The sequence below is a fragment of the Diadema setosum genome, chromosome 1 (genome assembly GCF_964275005.1).
Source record: "Diadema setosum chromosome 1, eeDiaSeto1, whole genome shotgun sequence".
Taxonomy (NCBI): domain Eukaryota; kingdom Metazoa; phylum Echinodermata; class Echinoidea; order Diadematoida; family Diadematidae; genus Diadema; species Diadema setosum.
Genome location: NC_092685.1, coordinates 51,543,967 through 51,566,786, shown reverse-complemented (window position 1 = coordinate 51,566,786; position 22,820 = coordinate 51,543,967). Strand labels below are relative to the sequence as shown.

At 36.7% G+C, this 22,820-nt stretch overlaps 1 protein-coding gene across 1 annotated transcript in view; it reads right to left on the bottom strand.

Moving 5' to 3' along the window:
* Window positions 1-15,411: 15,411 nt before the first annotated feature.
* The window catches only part of LOC140232037 (uncharacterized), a 47,574-nt gene continuing 40,165 nt past the window's right edge, over window positions 15,412-22,820 (bottom strand). Inside the window, exon 5 of the mRNA XM_072312191.1 lies at window positions 15,412-15,699. The gene's annotated coding sequence lies outside the window, so the exon portion shown is untranslated. The remainder of the gene's footprint in view (window positions 15,700-22,820) is intronic.

Sequence of the window (22,820 nt, the reverse complement as noted above, 5' to 3'; positions counted from 1 at the left end):
AGGTTCCTTCTTTTTTTTTTTCCATTTTTGTGGCGTGATATTCTAAATGCTGATACTTTTTATCATGCTTCTTTTTGAAGGGAATATTGAAAATGTTAGTCCATTTTGCTTTCTCTTGGAAGGAGAGGATCAAAGGAGTGTGTATAGTTTGCTGAGACAAAAGTAAATTGATATTGGTGCTAAATATTGGGAATATATACCCAAGTTGTTTTTTTCTTTGTCTGATGCAAGTACTCCTTTTCCACTTTCCCCAGAGTAAAGAATAGAAGGAGTTGTCGATGGATGAGGGGGATTGTTGCTATGGCAACATATTTTGGACATATTGTTGTTATGGTAGCACTCTATATCACTCTATGCTATGAGAGAATGATTTATAAAAGTGATTTGCTTGAAATGTGAATATTCATGGAACCTTTGAGGAAGGTTGCCAGTATTGATCATGATTTTGAAATGCTGCAGTGTATCAGGGCTATAGAGCTATAGGAATGTCTGTCTTTATGTACCACCTCTCTTATTGTGCAGATTTCCAAGAATACATGATGATCATGGATACACAGTTTTTATACAACAATACGCTGAAATCATATTTTGAGGATGTGTTACACGAAGTTGTTAGGGATTAATTCTGGTTAATTTATACAAATTTCGCAGCTGTTCATCATTAATTAAACATCAAACAAAAAATTATCATTTCATGACATGAATGAAAAAGAAATTAAGTGAATTTCACCCCCCCCCCCAAAAAAAAAAAAAAAAAAAAAAATTGCCAACATTACCGGAGTTTCACATATTTTTCATGCATTTAAAGTGAAATTTAAGAAGTATTTGGAAGCCATTCTCAATAATCCTATTCATGAGAACTCCACGAGGCTTGCTGACTTTATTCTGCCTGTAAATAGTTGTAGCTGCTTGTGTGTTTTGTGCTTCAGTTTGAATGTTTCATTTCTCCTTCAGCCCAGCAGCTGCTAGAGTATCATAACGCTGATTTTTGTTGTATCTTGCAATTCACATATCATCCAGACCATTCACACCACCAACTCAATTTAATTGAGTTCATGTTTGTGTACATAATTTGCTCCCTGTTTATGTTGTACAGTTGTCTCATCATTAATAGCTGCAAGCATCCTAGACTTGTTTGTTCTTCAACGCCTTCAAAAGGCATCTTTTCCTCCAGGTATTCTTGTATCTAGATTGTGTGAAAGAAGTGTATATAATGGAACAAGAGATTATGAGATAATAGAAATACAAGTTCTTGTTCATCAGAGCTATGCTTCTCAGTTTCTCCAATGGATTTGTATGTGACTGTCACTCAAGATAAACATTTTGAGTCAGAAAAAAAAAATGAGGTTTTGGAGTGGTGTATGTAGATTTTATATTTAACCAGGAGTAGTAGTCAAACTAGAGTCTATTGAATCATGTAGCATAGTTTCTTATTCATAGTTCCCACCACTTTAGCTTTGCTAAACTGTTTTGTTTCAAGAAAGCAAGAAATTGTAAAAATTGATATGAATTTATCCCACCTTATTGGATTCATGAACAGTCAATGTACATCAAATTGAGATGTATACCAGTATTCAGACATTTTACTATGTACAAAGATGTGAAAAGAATTAATGAATTTTTATGTAATTATGTCATTTTTATTAGAATAGAGGGTGAAATAAATGACAGAGGTCATCTAAGATACTTTATTTTGGATTTGTTTGATGTAATCATTTTGTTGAGCTGCTCATAATCAGAGGAAGAGTATTTCTCTTCTTCACCTGTACCACAATGAAGTAATACATCATGGTTTCAAACTTGATTCTATTTTTGGTATTAGTGCTATCACTACACCTATACACCAGAAATGACCCCAAACCTGAAATCATTGATATTAGCCTCTTAATATTAAAGAACTATGTAATGCATGCATGTTGACTTATTTTGATTCATGATGACCTCATATCACTGATGTTGCTAAATGAGTTTCTGAATATGTGCTATATATTTTATAATAATTTCATGTTGTTAATATGATTAACAACATACATTGCAGGGAAATACACAAGTTGCATGTATACTCAGACTAGGGAAGGGTGCATTCCACATGTGTCTTGTTAATCTTGTTAATCATGTATTAGTACTTTTTCAGTGATTGATGGATGATGTCATTGGCAGAATCTTGGTTTGGGAGGCTTTTTGTGGATGTATCCAAGTAATCTGATGAAAACTAATAGAAATATTTTTATAAAATGTATGGCACATATTAAGATATTCTCTCAGCCACAAAACTGATGATCAGGGTATTATGAATCAGTATAGGTCAACATGCATTGACATTGCATAGTTCCTTTAAAATATGATGTACTTCTGGTGACAAGCACTGGGTCCAGAGTGGATTATCAATTTTGTCAGTTCAAAGTGTCATAATTGTTAGCCTTAGTATGAGGTGTAAAGGTCATTCCCATTTGGTGGCTATTGATTCATATAAATCAAGTCAATAAGTACACAGACTTGCTGATGTGTCACATGGGGGGGGGGGGGGGGGGTTCCGCCAAAATCATTCAGTTGCCTGACACACACAACAGAATCACTTCATTTTATAGTACATGTACCTACAACACAGATAGGAGGTATCAATGCATCAGAAATGTTTAATGCAATTAAAGGGATTGTATAGTTTTGGTTGTGACCTAACTTCAGGTTTCTAAGATTTTTTGGTGATATAGTGAGGACCCTCTTATGAAATATGAAAGAGCATGTAATTCTGAGAGGAATTCAAAGTTTATTTGATGAAAACTGGTTTTGAAATGGCCGAGATACCCAAAACGGAGCGATCCGAATAAAAGGTGGGACCCTCCTTTTATTACGATGGCTTTGTTTTACTTTGTTTTTGGATGTCTCAGCCATTCCAAGACCGATTTTCATCAAATAAACTTTGAATTCCTCTAAGAATGGTATGCTCTGTACTATTTCATAAGTAGTTTCTTGGTATCTCACAAAGAGTTAAAAGCCCAATCCTCACCCTAAAGGGATGGTAACACAGGTACAGTATTGGTGGAGCTGAGGATTTGGCTTTTAACTTTTTGCAAGACACCAAGAAACCACTTATGAAATAGTACAGAGCATGCCATCCTAAGAGCAATTCAAAGTTTATTTGATGAAAATTGGTTTTGGAATGGCTGAGACAACCAAAAACAAAGTAAAACAAAGCGATAATAATGAAAAAGTGTGGGTCCCACACTTTATCAGAATTGCTCTGTTTTGGATATCTCGGCCATTTCAAAACCAATTTTCATCAAATAAATGTTGAATTCCTCTTGGAATTACATGCTCTTTCATATTTCATAGGAGGTTTCTCATTATCTCACCCAAAAATGCTAAAAAACCTGAAGTTAGGTCTCAACCAAAACTGTACGAGCCCTTTAACCAATACTATACATGACCCTGCACCACAAAACCAACAAAAAGTCGCTAGACATAGATTTTTAGTTAAGGACAGATTCTGAAAGAGCAGATTCTAAGCTTTGAAATGATGTATAACTCAACTCAAATACTAGAAGGAAAGCACAAACTCAGGAAACGTGTGAACTGAGAAAAGAGGCTCTGAAGTACAGTGTCTATTCAAGTGCTTAATCTTTACCAAACCGTGCTAGCTATGATGAAAGGGACAAAACACAGGATATAAACAACTGGAGCAACAACAATGAAGGGATTATCAGATTAAGCTGAAATTGAGCATAATCTATCAACACAATCTGTCCATGATTAATGTCAACTTTCAAAGCAGTAGCTTTGTCATTTCAAAAGTTATTGGACTTGAAAGTGAAGAGTATGGAAAGGATTTCAAGAAAGGAAAAGGGGCCTCAAAGACATACCTGATCATTCTACTCACCCCCCAAAAAATAAAAACTGCTTAAACACACTTTCCCATTCATGTTATGATCCCAAACTTAAGAATAACGTAGAAGGATAGCTCTTTCAGGAAATATGAAAAACCTCGACATTGACTTGGTTGACCCATTTCACCTTTTTTGAGTCCTTACATAAAATCAAGGGGTGCGACTTTTTGTTCGTTTTGTGATGCACGGTCACATACCATCCCTTTAAAAATAATGATTTGTGTCACACAAGATGATCAAAGTGTCAGTATTAGACCTTGAATAAGCAATGTTTGTGAAGATAACACTAACACTGACATTGACACTAGCACAAAACCTGAAATCATCCAGTAACAATATTTGTGAAGATAAACACTAACACTGACACTGACACCAGCACAAAACCTGAAATCATCCAGTAACAGTGTTTGTGGAGACAACACCAATGCTGACACTGGCAAAACAAAAACAAAACAAACAAAAAACAAAAATGTAACAAAAAACACCAGAAAACCACTCACTTGTGATTGAAAAGCTTTGGGTGAGACAAATGAAATGATTGCCTCTCTCCCTCTCTCCTTCTCTCTCTCTCTCTCTTTCTCTCGATATCTCTTTCAATGTATTACATTGCCCTTTCTTCTCTCTACTATCTCAAGCGGGGCTCTATATCTCTGGTGTACTTATACTAAGTAACATATCTCTACTGCTCTGTCAGTGCCAAGTAAAAATGTCAGAAGTAAAAATGTCAGAGGTAAGAATGTCAGAGGTAAGAATGTCAGAAGTAAGAATGTCAGAAGTAAAAATGTCAGAGGTCAAAATGTCAGAAGTAAAAATGTCACAAGTAAAAATGTCAGAAGTAAAAATGTCAGGGGTAAAAATGTCAGAAGTAAAAATGTCAGAGGTAAAAATGTCAGAGGTAAGAATGTCAGAAGTAAAAATGTCAGAGGTAAGAATGTCAGAAGTAAAAATGTCAGAAGTAAGAATGTCAGAGGTAAGAATGTCAGAAGTAAAAATGTCAGAAGTAAAAATGTCAGAGGTAAGAATGTCAGAAGTAAAAATGTCAGAAGTAAAAATGTCAGAGGTAAGAATGCCAGAAGTAAGAATGTCAGAAGTAAAAATGTCAGAGGTCAAAATGTCAGAAGTAAAAATGTCAGAGGTAAGTCTGAGGTAAAAATGTCAGAAGTAAAAATGTCAGAAGTAAAAATGTCAGACCTAAAAAAAATGTCTGAGGTAAAAATGTCACAGGTAAGTCAGAGGTAAAAATGTCAGACGTAAAAAAAAAATGATTGAGGTAAAAATGTCAGAGGTAAAAATGTCAGACGTAAAAAAAGAAAAACGTCTGAGGTAAAAATGTCAGAAGTAAAAATGAGGTATAAGTATCAGAGGTAAAACAATTTTACTTCTGACATTTTTACCTCTGACATTTTTACCTCTGACATTTTTACCTCTGACATTACTTTACCACTGACATTTTTACCTCTGACATTTTTACCTCTGACATTATTACACCGAATTGCTCTGTCACAGGGGAATGTGCTAATCATAAACACACAGGCATTCGAATAAAAAGCTCCCATAGGCACAATGTAATGTGGATTTTTGGCCACTAGGGCCTCCATTTTGCATAAGACCATTTAATAGTAATCACCTTCATCAATCTGATCACATGCATCATCCATGGCAATGCAGTTAAACTAAGAAAGCTCATACTTTATTCAGCTTTCTGCACAAGCAACTGTCAAGGAAAACAAACTGCATTTGAATAGCACTCTAAGTATGCACATTTGTGTCTTACACATATACACAGTCATACTACATTTAAATTAAAGACATGTAATTCTCTGTTATGAAATTCATGTCACATTTAGATTCATATAGTTACATAACACAGATTGTGGACACAAACACATCCTACAAAGCAGCATTATATAGCACTTGATATAGAGCATTTTATTTCATAGACTGAATAACAAAAATAAACAGCACTTGTCAAATATCTATTTATCAAATCTGATTCAATGCATTGATTTGTTTGAAAGCAAATGAGTTCAATACCTCAAGACACAGTTCAGCAAGACTTCAAATATCAATACAGCTATTTAACATACTCAAGATATAACATTCACATGTAAACGAAGTTTTATGTGTTTTAATTTTAATCTTGCACCAAGATATCAAACAATTAGACTTGTTTTTTTTTTTATCTATCAAGAGGCAAACACTAAAGAAATCATGCCTCGTTCCTGCTTTAATAAAGTCAGAATCATGAATGAAGATTTGAAAATTGCTAAGTATGATATGTTTCATTTTCAATCTTATTTCTAGTACAAGAATTCACATTCATTATTGCTGAATATATGATTATATGCCATATATTTTGCAGGCACATTTTACACATTGGAACTTGTTGGACAATATTGTGAGTGGTGGACTCCACAACCAAGAATCACATTAACTGAATCAGTATTATCCTTTTCACCGAGAAAACTTAGGAACAAAGTAACCACCTCGGAGACGATTTGAATTACATTTCGGTTATCCCTGGCAATAGTTCCACAAGTTTGTCAATCACACAAGAATGGGAGTGGACTTGCAAAATTTGTGAAAATGAAACACAAAAATGAAATATGGTGAAATATATGGCATATACAGTAAATAGATATTGGTCTTTATGAGTAACTGCGGCCATACGAAATTAATACAAGTACATGGCATGCAGTTGTGTTAAAGAAACACTTTCAATATCTTGCTGTATCCTACTGATCTCCCAGCCAGAGAACACACTGTGATTGCAACAAATTTTACTCATCTCAATTTTGCAGACATTTCTAGCCTTTCTTCCATCACTTCCTACAGAGAGTGTTGACAGGCCATTGACAAGTCTGTGACTTTGTCGTCATGACAACCTGTGGAACATGGCAGATACAACACTCATCTGAGAAAAGATTTCAACCTGCCTAGCATGAACCTATACCTAGATCTTTTCTTTTTCATAAACACAGATTACAACTGAGGTATAACATTTAAAAGAAAAAAGCAGTTTCCATGGTAACTGGTTTTTGGTTGTTTTTGTTTTTGTGTTTTGTTTTTTTTTTTTGCTGCTGCTACTGCTGCAAACCAATCAATAATCTGTAATCATTGCAGCTGTAAGTATGGTAATTATGATTAGTTTTTACTACTATGAGCCATTAACCCCTATGACGTAGGGTTCTGATTAGCTTACAGGTTTAACTGGAGCTTTGCATCTCTTAAACATTTACAGACAACAGTGTAATAAGTAAACATATCTGCAAGCCCTGACTGGGAAGTCTTGCTCACATTCTGTACTGGTTGTATTTCTTGATACTACACATTTAGTAGAAATTGTCTTTCTTAATGTCTTCACTGACCACTAAAACTATTGTGATGTGTACACGCAGAGAGTTTGAACCTTTCCAGATAAGTGGTGATCATTCCAGTCTGATTTTAAAACAGGGCTATTAGAATCACCACCTCCATTCTAAAAAGAGCTAAAAAGCCGAGACAGTTTAGAGAGAGGAAAAAAATCACCTCTGTTCTGCATTCTGCTGGTGTTATATGGAAACATCAACCTTTCCGGTACATGTCTGCAACCACATATATAGTTTGCTGTGTTAAATACAGTCATACTTCTTTACTACTTTCAGAGAGAAACTCGAGTAGGCATTAAGTAATACCTATTGACTAATCTGGGTAGTATTGTCCTCAATCTACAATAAAAGGTAAAGATTTTGACATACTAAGACTGTGTCCTAAAAATAGAAACATTTGGAGTAGATATCTTTGACTTTACATTATACAAACACAAAGGATGAAGTGTTTAATGGTAGACTTATCCTTCGATGAACTCTTCAATACATCCTACAGAGACAGTCAAACTGGAAAAGAGCTAAGATTTTCTAGAAATAAAAGATACACTGAAATGAGCAAGTAAAAAAAAAAGAAAAAAAAAAACAGCTGCAGAGGTTTGTATGAAAACTTTCCCTAGACATTACAGAGTAAAATACAAGAGCAAAACAATGTATGACACAGGTATTGTTAGCAATGGTGTTGGTAAAAAGACTTAGTATGACTAAGATGTTATTTACAGGGGTGTAATTAAGGAAGATAACCAAAAACACACTGAAAGTTTAATTTTCAGAAATAATGTACTGTTTGGAAGCAAGTTAAGAAACAGAAAATAATCAAGTCTAGAAAAAATTTGTTTGTAATGCCAAACAATTTGGCGTCTTGTTAGAAATCAGACACAGAAATACACTAGAAATGTTCTTACATTCTTTCACTACAGGATTTTTTGTTTTCAAATTTGTACGACAAAACTGTTTGGCACATTCAGAGTTACAGTGTTTAAGATGGACAATCTTTCTTGCCATATGATTGATATTTGTTTAATGTTAATGTCTTCATTTATTCAAATTAATGAAATCCTTCAGAGTGGTAATGATGTTATTCATCTCTGAAAATTTTTGAGACAGTATTCATCAATCTTGTTTGAGTTCTGATAGAAAGTTCCCTCATTAAACCTCAACTACACATACCAAACAAAAAGAGGACAAAGTTCTCTTTCAAAAACAAAGACGTGGACTGTCAAATAAAATTGCTGAAATGTTAGGACTCTGTAACTTATTCAAACTTACTGAGAAAGACCGAGAAAATGATCACCCAGTACAAAAGATAATGACACCTGTTTGTCTATACTACAAAACTTAAATGCCCATGTAGAATGTTTGTTTAGATCTCAATGTTTGTATTTTCATGGTTTGCGAAATTAACATCCTATTCCTCTCCTTGTTCAGTAAGCTAAGGAATTCCACAAATTTTCCAATTTCACTATCTGTAATATCATGCTGTTTAACACATTTTACAGGGTGGCACCACACTGAATAAAACAGGCATCAAGTCGCACACTTTGCTTTTATGGATTTGAAAATTGGGTCGGGACAGAAAACTGACTATGCACTAGTTTTACAGTAACGACCTTAGAATTGTATTCATTGAATTTCATTTTGTTCATGGATGAAGTTAGCAGCTGCAAAAAGTAAGGGTAAGCATAAACTATAGCAAACAAAATCTCTACAGAAAACAAAAACCTATTTACTTGCACTGTGTAGTAATTTGCACCCCAAACTAACTCCCCCCCCCCTCCCTCCACACCACAAACACAGTTCAGCTCAGTTCATTTCAGTTAAATGAGTTATATCTCACATCACACTTCAATCTCAAAGCATGCTTATCTATTTATCACCCCTGTAAGGTCTCTTGACAAAATACCTGCCCAACTCAGTTTCTGTGCTTAAACTTCCCACCCGTCAGAGGAAACCGGAGGGGTATCAACCCCAACAGACTTTGTACAGATTGAGGCTGATTCCAGTGATCTGAGATCTGCTATGTCATGCAGCTATTCACACCTTTAATGGCACTCAGAGTCACCCATACAGGTATAAACTATCACTGATGATTCCCATATGAACATCTACAAGCCATGGTATAAAGCTCTTCAAAGTTGGGAGTGCGACAATTAATGGCAGCTAATTGTGAAAACTGCCTTAACGTGTTCAACAACAAGTTACAACAAATGTATTGCAACAAGTACATATGACAACCATAAAGTGCTGAAGAAACCTGTTGTATTAAGTAGATCACAAGTTTTGAAACTCTTGAAACACATTGTTTGCTTCTTGTAATTTCTGAAATTGATCACTGTACTCATTAGTTAACAAGTAATCAACATTTTGGTGGCAGTGGATCATATATGCCCCAGATGAATAATCAAGTGTGATTGAGTGATGGATTGGGGGGGGGGGGGAATCAAAAAGACATAGTTTTCCAGTTTTCCACTAATTAAGATAACAGTATGTGAGGGGTAGCTTTCATACATTGTAATCATTCTAAGCTAAAATAATTGCAGTTACAAGACATCTTTACTTAACTGCCCAATACCTGATTGGTTGTCACTTTGCTGTAGTCATAGTAACTTGTATTCTTGTATGATGAATTACATGCATTGCTGTGGATGAAATATATTCTTGTAATATTTAGCCATCTGTTAATGGTTGTGAAAAGAAGTATATAGAAACATGACACAAACTGAGTGACTTGACATGATCAGCAGTAAAGTTAAATCAAGATGACCAGTCAGAGAAATATCTCTGAAATGATCAATCCAGTGATAACACACAGCTTCGAGTGAGCTTGTATGGGTTAAGATTCCTGTCATTCACTTTAAGTTGATCCTGTGAGTTAAGACATGTTTAGCCAGTATACACAGCAGAGATACCATCTGACTATGGGTGGTCTTATTCCTGTGAGCTGGATCCACCTAGAGGTACAAATGTACAGATAATATGGCTATTCAAAGAGACCACAGCATTTGCTGGTGGTACCCCCACCCACCCCGGTACCCCATTCACCTTGGTATCCCACCCACCATGGTACCCCATGGTACCAGAACCCCATGGTACCAGAACCTAAGAAACAAAAAATAAAAGCATACATTTTATTTTTCTTGTTGTATGTACCACGCTTTAATGGCTTGATTTTGTGGAATTAAAAATGCACAAAATTCATCTTACATGGTTAAGTGTAAAAATTTACTCACAAGAAAATATCCACTTTTACAGTACCTCAAAACACCTGATGACCCATTCACCCTGGGCAGATTGAAGTAATACCTTGCTCTATGGTATGACCAGTATTGGGCTTCTATACAAAACCACAACCAAACTTATACATGTACTAAACTTAAACACCTTGTGGTCTAATGCTGCTACTGTAAGGCCTGAAATCTATGATAAGTAAAAAAAAAAAAAAAAAAAAAAAAAAAAAAAAAATGGTAGGATAATCTTTCTCTATGGGAGGGAGAAAAATAAGCAACAACATACACAATGTACACTGCCATTACCTGTCTTTTCTAACAAACCCATTAGGTCTGATTACCATTTCAAATCCCATCCAGAAGATTTCAGCTTGCACAAGTAAGAACAAAGAAAAAAATCAGGTTAGTAAAGATATTTCAGTATTTTATATGACATGCCTTCACAAATAACACAAACAGCACAATGTCGTAGTCATTTTCAATGCCATTCTAGAGAATAACCAAATGCACAAACAAATTTCTGCTCGGTAAACACTCTGAGATAAAACAACAACAGACACTGCATGAAGAGGTACACAATGAACACTGAAATCCCTTAGAACAATAGTAACTTTAACACATTAACACATTTTTTGGTGGTTTTTTTTTTATGCTGCATATCTTATAAGATTCCTTTCCTTGCACACTTAATCAACAAAATCACGATATTTGCACCACCTGAATGTTGATATCAAAACTGAATCAGGAACTGTCAAGGGTTTTTCAAAGGAGGGGGAAATTTATCAGCTAGCTGAAAATTAAACAGTGACTACAGTATTTCCACACATCAAACATGCGAGCACCAGCATCACAGTCATAGATCGGAGTTTAGCAGGAACATAACCTCTGACATAAGATTCACTACAAATACAGGTGCTCTTAAAAACATATTGCCACACATGCTTGGTCTCTGTAGATATCATACAAATAAAGCAAATTACACAGTGGATGATTTTACAAACACCTCACCAAGTAATGTGCATTATTTGTTTTATAAAATGGTGACTATTTGAATTCTGTGGCAGACATTTTCACAGGATTCCCAGGCCAGCATAAGCTGTCCAAAAGTGGCAATGCACTTGTAATACACAGGCACCGCAGTCGAGTGCATACAAGCGGTCATTAGCACCAGTCATTAGTATACTAGTGCCCAGTGAAGAGTACATTTTGGCCTATAGGCAAAATAAAAGACTGGTTGAGTGATAGCTCTTATACAATCAGTTGGTTAGGATCAATATCATAACTGGTGATAAATCTATTGAGGCACTTAATCTTGTATCTTTTTGATGGTTTTAAGGATAGGAAAGCTGCTGAAACATGGAAAAGGCCCTTCCGTAGCAAACAATTACTTCACGCTGCCATCATCTCAGATACTGATAGGAATACTTTTGACAAGCAGTTATATATTGCTACATGTTAATAGTTGTCTGACAACATTGTAAGACATCGCAGCAAACACACAGAAAATCTAACATCAACTGAAATCCAGGAACATACTGACAACAAATATACACATAAAGTCTGACATTTCATTTGAAGTTAGTATGTTCTATAAATATCAAGCATTACAGTAATGTGAAGCAGAAAAAAAAAATGAGAAGACTCCTCTTCATAAACTACTGTATATTTCCAAATATTGCAAAGAAAATACATTTGACACAACAACATTCAATTCTCCTTAGAGAAACAAGTTATGAATCTGTCATCTATAAAGAAAGATGATTCACATTCCAATAACAGCAGTGCATCAGTGGCGGATCCAGAGGAGGGGCGCACCGGGCGTGCGCCCCCTCTTTATTTTTTGTTAAAACACAAGAAATAAAGAGAAAAAATGGGGGTGCGTGCGCCCCCCTTTAATTTTGTAAAGGCGCCTCCCCTTTACGGAATTCCTGGATCCACCCCTGGTGCATGGTATGTCATCCTCTCAAAAAGTATACTGTTTTCTATGAAAAAAAAAAAAAATCAGGATGACATAATACGAAGTGTCTGGTCTTTTCCATCAAAAGTGTTCCTCTTTGGGTATGCCCTGGACTCCTCACAGGCAAAGTGAATGAGTGTGGTGAGAGCAGAGATCATATGCCTCCTAGCGAACAGTTTTTGGCTGGTCCATGTCTGTATGGATATAGTGTGTTTACAGCACGACAGGGTACTGTAAAGCATGATATATTCGCATCGTCATGAAATTTTCGCGAATTGGAGCTGACAGTCTTTTTCATGGAGTGAAACTTTGTGAATTGCAACTGGCATTCAAAGCATACAGTGTAGACATTATCTTTTGCATGTATTTTAATTTTGCGATCTTGGCTCTCACAAAATTCGCAAAATTAAATGCACATGAACACTTCTGGTTTTACAGTAATAATGTATACGCCAAATATTTCGCGAGGTTTTTATTTTCTCGAATTTCGTGAGTCAGGTGCTATTCGCGAAATTAAAAAAATGCGAAAGTATTGACTCTGATCCCGATGTCAATGTGACGTACGCATGTACATTTCTCTGTTCAGTACAGGACTCCATGATCGCGAATTTAACCACTCGCGAAATCGTCGGGAATTCCCGATTCGCAAAAATTTAGACTCGCGAAATATATGGCGTATACAGTAAGTCATACAATAACATGACGTTCTATCTACTGCCTTACGGCACAGGCAGGTAAATTACGTCACATGGCTAAATGTGAAGTGCTGGTATAATGCTGATGTATCCACATCAGGTACTCCTGATCTAAAGTCCAAACTAGCATGGTAACCATGGAAACCAATAAATAAATATGAGTTAAAATTTCATGAAATATCGTGATTGCTCTGCGGATTATTTATTTCCTTACATTTGATGTAAGACAAAGTCAATAGCTGTGTTACAGACAAACAATATTTGTTGATGTGTCAACGTTTCTGGTTGTATATGACCAAACCTTCTGAGCTTTGGGGGGAAATCATTTTCACTTGGTAAGATGCAACACATAAGTGTTGGCGCATTCAAGCACTTACAGAAGTTCAGAGATCAAAAATGGGGTTGGGGCTAACTTTTATGGTCAAGAAATAACAGAATTTTTTCATGCACGATTTATAACAATGAAAATTTGTTTTAAAGTGTCACAATGTAACTAAAGGAGATATATCTGCTGAGAATGATAAGGGCATAAAGTTGTCACTAAAGCCATAGTGTTTGAGGCACCTTAACTCCCTTCTCATCCTCAGCCGAGGATATACACTTTTTTATCTTGAAGAGAAAAAACAATATTCTAGAATTTTTGAAATGGTCACGGGTGTGTTTCAGATGCAGAGAGTACTGACATTCCCATGTAAAATAAATTAGTTACTCGAGTATGTAACATGCTTTCGATACAGAGTGAAAAGTGTTGGAATTATACCACAAGAACAAACCCAAATAAACACTATAATAATGACTGACCATGAAACATACAATTTTATGCCCTCCGGAGTTGCACAGTAAGCAAAGTATATAACCCCACTTTCAGCTCACAGCTGATTCAGTCCAGGGGATAAAGTACATAGTGTGATTGGATGTCCAATGTCCAATGAGGTTGTAGTAATCACATCACCACGGACGGAGGGACTCAAAGAAAGCATCGCATAATGCCAGAAGGATTCAATCAATGCATGGTTACAGTTTGTTGTTTTTTTCTACTAATCACTTTTCACAATGAATTCTATGAGTAAATGATGTCGAGAGGTAATACGCTTGCACTGTACCCAATCTGTCCAAATCAATAGCTACACACTCCCACCCACACACAGAGCTGTACACATCAATCAGGATGACATCTTCTATGCTTTCATGCATCTTTCAAGATGGCTCTCCGTGACGTTGCAATGGAGGCATTAATGGCAAGAAGGGGAAATTGTGTTTCCATGGCAACTGGTTAATAGAGATGAGGTGAACAGAAAGGTTCTCTTTGGCTCATTGTAAGACAGGGTCAATATCTTACTTTAACAAAAAAACAACAACAACCTAGTGCCAGGAACAGGTCAGAGTTCAATCAATCCATAACTACTTGATCAGCTCCCTTTTATACCAGCCAACCCTGATCACTATCAACATCTGGTGTATTTATTTTGTCAAGCTTAGTTCATTGCAGGAGAACATTCAAGAAGAGGAAATGGCTACTGGTGTAACAATCACGCAACATCCTGTGTTGTTGTTGTTGTTGTTGATTACATCCCAAGAAGCAAACTAGTGATATGCATTTAAAGCATCCCTTTTAAGCCATCATCTGAAGCGTTCAAGAGACCAAACACGAACGGATAATTACATTTGGAGTCACATCTGTTCAGGCACTGTTGCCTTGAGCTTCATCCACACACCAGACTACCTCATGGTATGAAGAATTCAGAAGTCTGGTGACGTCGTGATATAACCCAAAGCACATTTCAATGTGAAAACGCCAGTTCTGCTCCTTCCACTTAACTCCGCCATATTTAACATCATTATGGTGTCGACACTCAGGATCTGGGGTGAGAGGGGTTAGAGATTGCACTGCTGCTGTAGTTGCCATGACGATGGTTGATCTTCTAGCCCAAAAGGTGTGAGGAAGATGGGCAGGGTTAGTGATGGTGTCTCCGGCTGTCTTCAGGTGATTCCATTTCTTGGACACAAATTGACAGTTTCTGTCGTGACACTGGAAATCTGTAACTATATTTTTGTTCGGTTTTGTTTTGCTCCTATTTTTTCGGGGGGGGGGGGGGGGGCAAGATGAAACCAGGTGGCTTTGTCTTCCACTATCCCATTCCTGCAAGATTTAGAAATCTCCATAGATATAATATAAGACTTAATTGGGTTCCGTAGGCAATGAGCTCAAGGACATTTCAGTGTACATAAAGCATGTTATACCTTCATGTCACAATGTTCTATCACAGGTGCACGCCTCCTTCAAATGTTTGTCTTGTCAACCGTCATTTCATTGTTGCTGTTGCAATAGCTTTTAGATTGATACAAATCGACTTTTCCTCCCTTTATCCTTTACTTCCTGGAGATCCTTCTTCCAGGAGATGTCACAGATGTCTGCTCAAGCCCCCTGGTGGCATCCCCTGGGTGCAGCTGCGATGACAGAGTCCCTCCCCGAGGTCTATCGGATCACAAAACAGGTGCATGCCCTGGTGGAGCTACCACCACCCATCCTGGATGACACTGTTTACGTAAATGCTTTGGTATAGTTTCAATCTGCCAGGGGGGAGAAGAAAAGAAAACAAAGAAAAATAGTTTGGATGAAAGGGTGGTAATTGACATGCCACAATGCCAAAGATGTGTCATGCATACCAACAACTACAAGCTACTACAAGTATTTCATAACAGTGCATATATCATCACTATATCAAAACAGTAACAAACATTAGAGAGATGGCTGTTACAGAACACAGAAATATTCCGTCACCCTCATCAATCATTCACTGGTATTTTAAAATACAAAGATATTTAACCCTCCTCCTATCTATGTTTGGGACAGATACTTTATCTCACAACATTTTCATATTCACATCAGCTTAGTAAATGATGTTAAGTTTCCTACAGGCACTACAAATCATTTTTTTAACATCTTCAACCTTGAAATTTCACAACAATTTTAAACAAACAGCTGTCATTCATGTCACATAAATTTGCTTTCTTTCAGATTAGCTTTAAAGACTAGCAAGCCTCACACTCTTATTTCCAGAACAATTGAATTACTCCAAATGCAATACAAAACTAAGTCAATTTGACTGCTGTGTGCAGCTGAATTTGACTGTTAAACTCGGCTGATCTTTAACCTCTAGGAATTTTGCCCAAAATCTAATCAGAGCATCTACACCCCATGCCATATATTTGGGCCAAGTATGATAGAAACCCACAATTTTGATGGAGTTTTCTTGAATCATTTTAATGAGATCTGGGGCATACTGTGGATGGACATACAGACAGACAGACACACTGACACATGTATGTAGAGACCAAGAATGTAATGCTCCTGGCATCCTCTGGGCAGGAGCCATCAAAACAGTTGAACAAATCATCCAAATAACAGACAACAAAGAAACATATCATAAACTCCTATGCCTAAATCAAATGCATTATTGTATTATTTAACTACATTGTTACAAGAGTTTTCAGTAAGTATTGGATCTACCAAATTTTGATTTGTCAATTTGAAATAAAGATTGACAAAATGATACTGTTTTTATGTATAAATGTATTCAGTGATCCTTATATGTGTGGCGCTCCGACAAAATGAGTCATAAGTCGCACGGGGAGTTTTCCCGTAATGAGCCGAAAATGAAGGGGAAGCATTGCTCGGGTCGAAAATTTTTTATGACGGATTTTGATTCCTTGATGTTTTATCTGTTTGTACAGAAAATTTCAGCGTGTAAAAATGAGTACAAGTGTCCCAAATCACAGTTTTTCTGAGACAATTTTTTTCGGTTACATTTTTTTTCGAACGCTCGCCTTTGCGTTGCGTTTCGCACCTATTGTTCTTGCCCGATGAGACTCCGCCTCCGTTGCTAGGGTGTATGCTAATGAGGCATTGCTCTTGACCCCATTGAAGACAAAACAAAGCATGGCGCGTGCGGCGGCGTCGGTGGCCAAGCGGCGAGGGCTTTAGAATTACGCAATAATAGTGAGCTGACCAAGGCCATCGATTGCATGACCAGCGAGTTTTGTTTGATACATGCACTCCATTTCATGAAGTGGGGATTGATGTGACGCACAAATCGCGCTGAAAAAAATTAATTCCAACTAACGATCACGCAAAATTTATGATACTTTACCTATGAGCTAATACAATGATCACATATCGAACTTGAAACCTCTTTATGCGTGTGTGAACTTTTACAACGGTTGTTAATTGGCCTCATTAATGAATTCATTCAAATAATCATTACTTTCGTTCCCTGGTATGTGATTTGCTGTTTAAAGTTCATCTCTGGAGATATAGTAGGGCCTAAGTTGTCAATTATTCTCGTTTTTATAAAGTCGACAATTCGTGTGATAATTCGCCAAATGTATGTAATACGTACTATTATTTCCCTGGTTAATAAAACTTATTGCCCTATTTCTTATAATGGTTTGGGCCGTGACGGCATGGAGAGAAATCGGAAGACAAACATTATTAATGCCCAAATCTCGTGTTCCCTTTGGATGATATTCTGACTCTTGTCATCTGTGTATTGTTTAGAAGTAGGACCTATTTGAGAAAGGGACAGAAAGCTGTGTCGCTACTCAAAAGTGTACTTCTTCATTTTGTTTTTTTTTTTAATAAGAATGTTTGTAATGATAGCTGTTTGTCGTGTATTGCGTGTAGCTGACATGTGAGAGGTCAAGTCTGCAAAGAATTTGGCTAACAGCTTTGCGAAGTAGCAACATTAATTGCCCATTGAATTGCGTATTCTGAGGAATTTCGAATGAAAGAACTGGGACAACACTGTTCACGCCTTGTATCTGAGTAAACCCCGCATCAACGAAGCCTTAAACAATGAAAGGTAAACTTCCTGTTATCAAGGGGTGGATAATCACGCAACCAGTATTCTTTCTTCGCCATTGATAGCAGAATCACTGACGGAATGGAGCAACAGTGTTGGAGGATCGGCATTATGTCTGCTAATTTGTCAAAGAATTTTTCAGTCCCCTTTTGTGTTCAGAACCACAGTCAGGGACGCTAACTTACTCTATCTCCTACATATCGTTACTATCTTAAAACGTGAATTTTATGAAAGGCTAAAAGTGATCGCGGAAACAGTTCTTCTGCGTGACTCAAGCAGCTTTTATAATAGCATACCAAACTTAAATCGTTTACCTGTATAGAAAGGGCGGGGATACACACTTATCGCAATCATCCAGATTTGAGAGTGATACACTCTACTACTTTTCTTCATCTTTACCCCGACAAAGACCATGGTAATTCAAAACAAACAAACAAACAAACAAGCAGTTGCATTATATCAGCACGTACAGAATTTTTGTGTTTCATGTATGTATAGGTCATCTTTTGATGTATAGGAGGCATTTGTTGTCGTTTTTACAGCGTTTCCTAATAAATGCCTACAGCGAAAACCCAACAGAACATTTATCAAGGAGGGAAGGGAACTTAAATTTAAATATAACATACATGTAGTTTACAGAAATCAGACTTGTAAATAAGGCAATCATATACATCCGCACGGCCGATTGTAATCTCTTACTTTGACTATCAAATATGATCGCCTGCATTTACGTGTTTTTTCTAATTTCTTGAACTTTGCCTCATTTCCTCTTTATTTTTAAACAATAATTGCTCGAAACATTTAAAAATAGTAACATAGTCTGCTATCCCACAACATAATATTCCATTTGATTCGTCACTTATTGTTGGTCTGGTGACGCCAAATGTTGGAATCTCGAGTGATGATACTCGGCATTTTGTTTGTTGGTTTTCGTCTCATCGCTCAAAAGAATTTTGACTACGATTACAGAGGTATAACATCTACAAGACATAACTGATGGTTTACAGAAGTGATCATCAATTCAGTGAGGAGTAGTCAAGTCATGAATTTACCTTACCCATCATGTCTAATCGAACTACGACATTGTTTGGGTAACCGCGCCTTTTTATTCTCATAGTTCAAACTTATTCTTGACATAATCAAAGCAAATAATTCTTTATACAATTTCTCAAAATACTCAAAAGATGGCCTAAAAGATGGTCAAAACTTTCTACAAAGATTACATACAGCAATCTTTACTTGCATAAACAAGTTTTCTAGAGCTATCAGTTCCCCCTATGACGATGACTTCGATTGCGTTTTGAACTTGTATCGAACTACTTTCAAAACAGCTATTACCTTTGTAGTTCGATTAATGAACCAGTCTTTTGAATTCATAACCAACATTCGTAATCGTAATCATACAGTAACATAATACTGCAAATGTAAATGCTATAATAGTAGCGCAACATAAATGAGTAACGATTATCTTCATACATTCCTATTCCTAAGTGATGTCGCTACGAAGATGACACATGGTTTGACGACTGCTTCAAGCAAATAAAACAAAAAGGAATGGGATATACTTCTAATGATAGTACCACGCCATACAATGCATTTCACTGTATTTGGTAGCATTTGGTTACGTTTCTGTGCGCTTTTCGTACGGAAAATAAAAGGCAGATTAATGCTATTAACAGCTAACGCACAACGCATTCAAAATGTTTTTTTTTTTTTTTTTTTAATACACCGTGTAAAATATAATGTTTTAGTATACGGTTTGAAACTTTTAATTTGCGAGTCCTTTATAAAGTTATAAGCAGGATTATTACATTATCAAGCAAAAATTAAAGTATTTAGGGATTCGGATTTGCGCAGAAGACTAACAGTGCTATATATGGCGATCGTTCGCAACAGAGACAATCCTCTTTCCCCTTATACAATGTAATTCTGTTTTCATGAATTGAAAGAGAAACGAAAAGAAGTCAACTTTTTAATTTCATTTAGCTTTCTCACCAAATGAACTTTATTTGATCTGCCACGCATGATCGCTGTGTGTTCTATTAATTCTATTAGATTATTTAATCGGCGTGCTTGTTTTTTTATGCAGAATATCACAGGTAAGTTTAATTCATTGAAGTTCATAATGTTTGTACATATGGCATGTTCGTTGTTTTGTATTTTCATTTGTATAATATATCATGTGTCCATTATCTTATTCTGACCACGAAAATATGGCGACTGTTTAAATGCGGAGCATGTACTGGAAAACTGTAATGTCTCCTGCCAGTATAGACAAACTAATTTCTAGTCTATCCCCGCTTGAAATAACAAAAAACCGAAGTTCGACTTTCAGTAGATTTCAACCGTTTTGTATAGTGCCTGATTCATGTAATAGACACAATTCTTTAGCACATAAGCAATCACACAACTTTCGGGAATAGATGTGTGTCTTAATGATTGTATCTCATGGAAGAAAACTCGTCTCCTTGCCTGAATTTTAGCTTCTTCTTGTTAAAGCTTGCGTGAAAGAAAGAAATAGTTGAACATCAATCACAATCATTAAGAGAGGCACATCCTTAAAAATAAGCACAGGAGTACTGAGACACACTACGAAATAAAAACGGGCCTTTTATCACTATTGACAACGCATGACATTGAAATGTTTTGTTTTTTTTTCTGGGGGGGGGGGGGTTAATAAAATTGATTATTCTGAAGGTTCGTTAATCACACAATGAAATATGGTTCGTTATTAGCTTAGGTTCGTTAACAAGAAAATTAAATGCTGTTCCTTTCCGGTGGTTCCTTTACCCGAAAGTAATCAAGCAATCATTTTTTTTTCTAATAAGATTTGTGAATACAAAACGAAATGAAGAAGGCCTAAGTATTAATTCCGAATATTTGTCAGTATTGTTATCTATACTCCACTTGTCAAACGTAGAAAGATTGTAACTGAAAATGTGATGTAAAAAAAAAAAAATCAGCTTAAGCTACAAGTTAATGGTTTTTTATGTTATGCTATGGTATTACAAAAGTGACTGAGAACAAGAAGTAGAATTTACAATCATTGTAAACCCAACGTGAAGCTGTCAAGCCTACACCAAACTTTGCTTCTGGTACGTATAATATGTGCAGCATTGGCAGGCGTGATAAGCGATAATTACTGTGCACGCAACGCCTATAAAGGAAATGTGCCTAATATGGCGGGAATTCAGAATGTTACGGCTGTATACAGCTGCAGCAGAACAGACGCGAAGGCAGTCAATGATGCTCTGCAACATTACGACCATGTGCGTAATTTGAGGGTTTTTAGTACACGCAAAGAACACGATCTCAAAAGACGACTATCGTTAATTAACCTCATTGACTTTTTCTACCGATGCTGTCTTTTGAACCCCCGCCTACAATAGGTTCTCAGGTTCTATTTAGGTATTGGTACTTGCATGCTAAACGCATCCTCTTTAGTTTCCATTGACAACAACATCGGAGGAGAATGGAAGCGATGAACGCCCTCGCTAAAAGACGCTTCTCGTAAGACGCATTGCGTGCCTGCCTACAATAGGTTCTCAGGTTCTATTTAGGTATTGGTACTTGCTAAACGCATCCTCTTTAGTTTCCATTGACAACAACATGGGATGGAGGAGAATGGAAGCGATCAACGCCCTCGCTAAAAGACGCTTCTCGTAAGACGCATTGTGTGCCTTTTTTTCTTTCAACTGTTTCCTATTGTTTGTGAGTTAAAAACTTGCGGCAAACCACAACGCAGCCGACACACAACGCGTACCGACTCATTCATGCGGCGGCAGCGGCACGGACACAAACGCGCCGAAGTTTACATTCGGGCTGCCGTATTGGTCAGAATCGTTAATGACAGACCTGTCCTGCGATTGGTTAATTATCTTACATACCCAAGCTATCGCCTTATACGGTAGTGCGTGCGATGGAGCGTAAACGCCGTCGCTAAGCAGGACTGTTGTATTGTTTCGTCCCGTGAAAGAAACAGGTTGTGAGCTGAACGTAGCCTGAACTTTGAGAGCGATTTTCTCCGTTATTTAGAAAATGGACTGACATCATAAACGTAGTTAATATTCGTTTTTATGATCTCTAGGGATATCGAAATGAGTTGTATTACATATCAGTGTAAAGCTTAGAGTCTGTAGAATTCACATATAGGCATAACTACGATTTCATTTTTTGCGACTTTTGACTCATTCCGACGGAGCGCATCACATATTTGACTCTTTGGTATCAACAAGAAATAACATGTAGAACTTAAAGATGGCGTCAAATAATGTACTCAGCATTTTAACCCATTGAGGATGAGTCCCGAGTATACTCGGGCAAGTGTCCATGGGAAATGCATGTTGTAGCAACAGGTTCAGATAAACATAGTCCACCAACAGTAGATATGAAAATGACCTAGGCCCTGTTTTATGAAGACCTGTAATTGATTATATAGTTGATTTCTATCATTAGTCTAAGGCAGCCTAGGCAGTAAGGGAATTTACAATTGATTTCATTTTTTTGATAAAATGGGGCTCTGAACTTTAAGGATCACATTTTATACAAAATTTCCATAACAGCGCCTCTCAGATAGACTGTATGGCACCATTTCATTTCCTTCACACACCAGTACAGCGGTCCAATGTCACTACCCACTCGCATAAGATGACACAGATAGTAATAAACACTCATCTTCAAACTGTAAATTCAGTTTTTGGGTCAGAATTGAGGAAAACAAGCTACTATGTCGGCAGGGTGTATCTAGGTCAAATGGCATACATTACAGGAAGTTATCAAAAACAAAGGCAGAACTGTTCATCCACTCTGGCCTCATACTTTCAACCCACT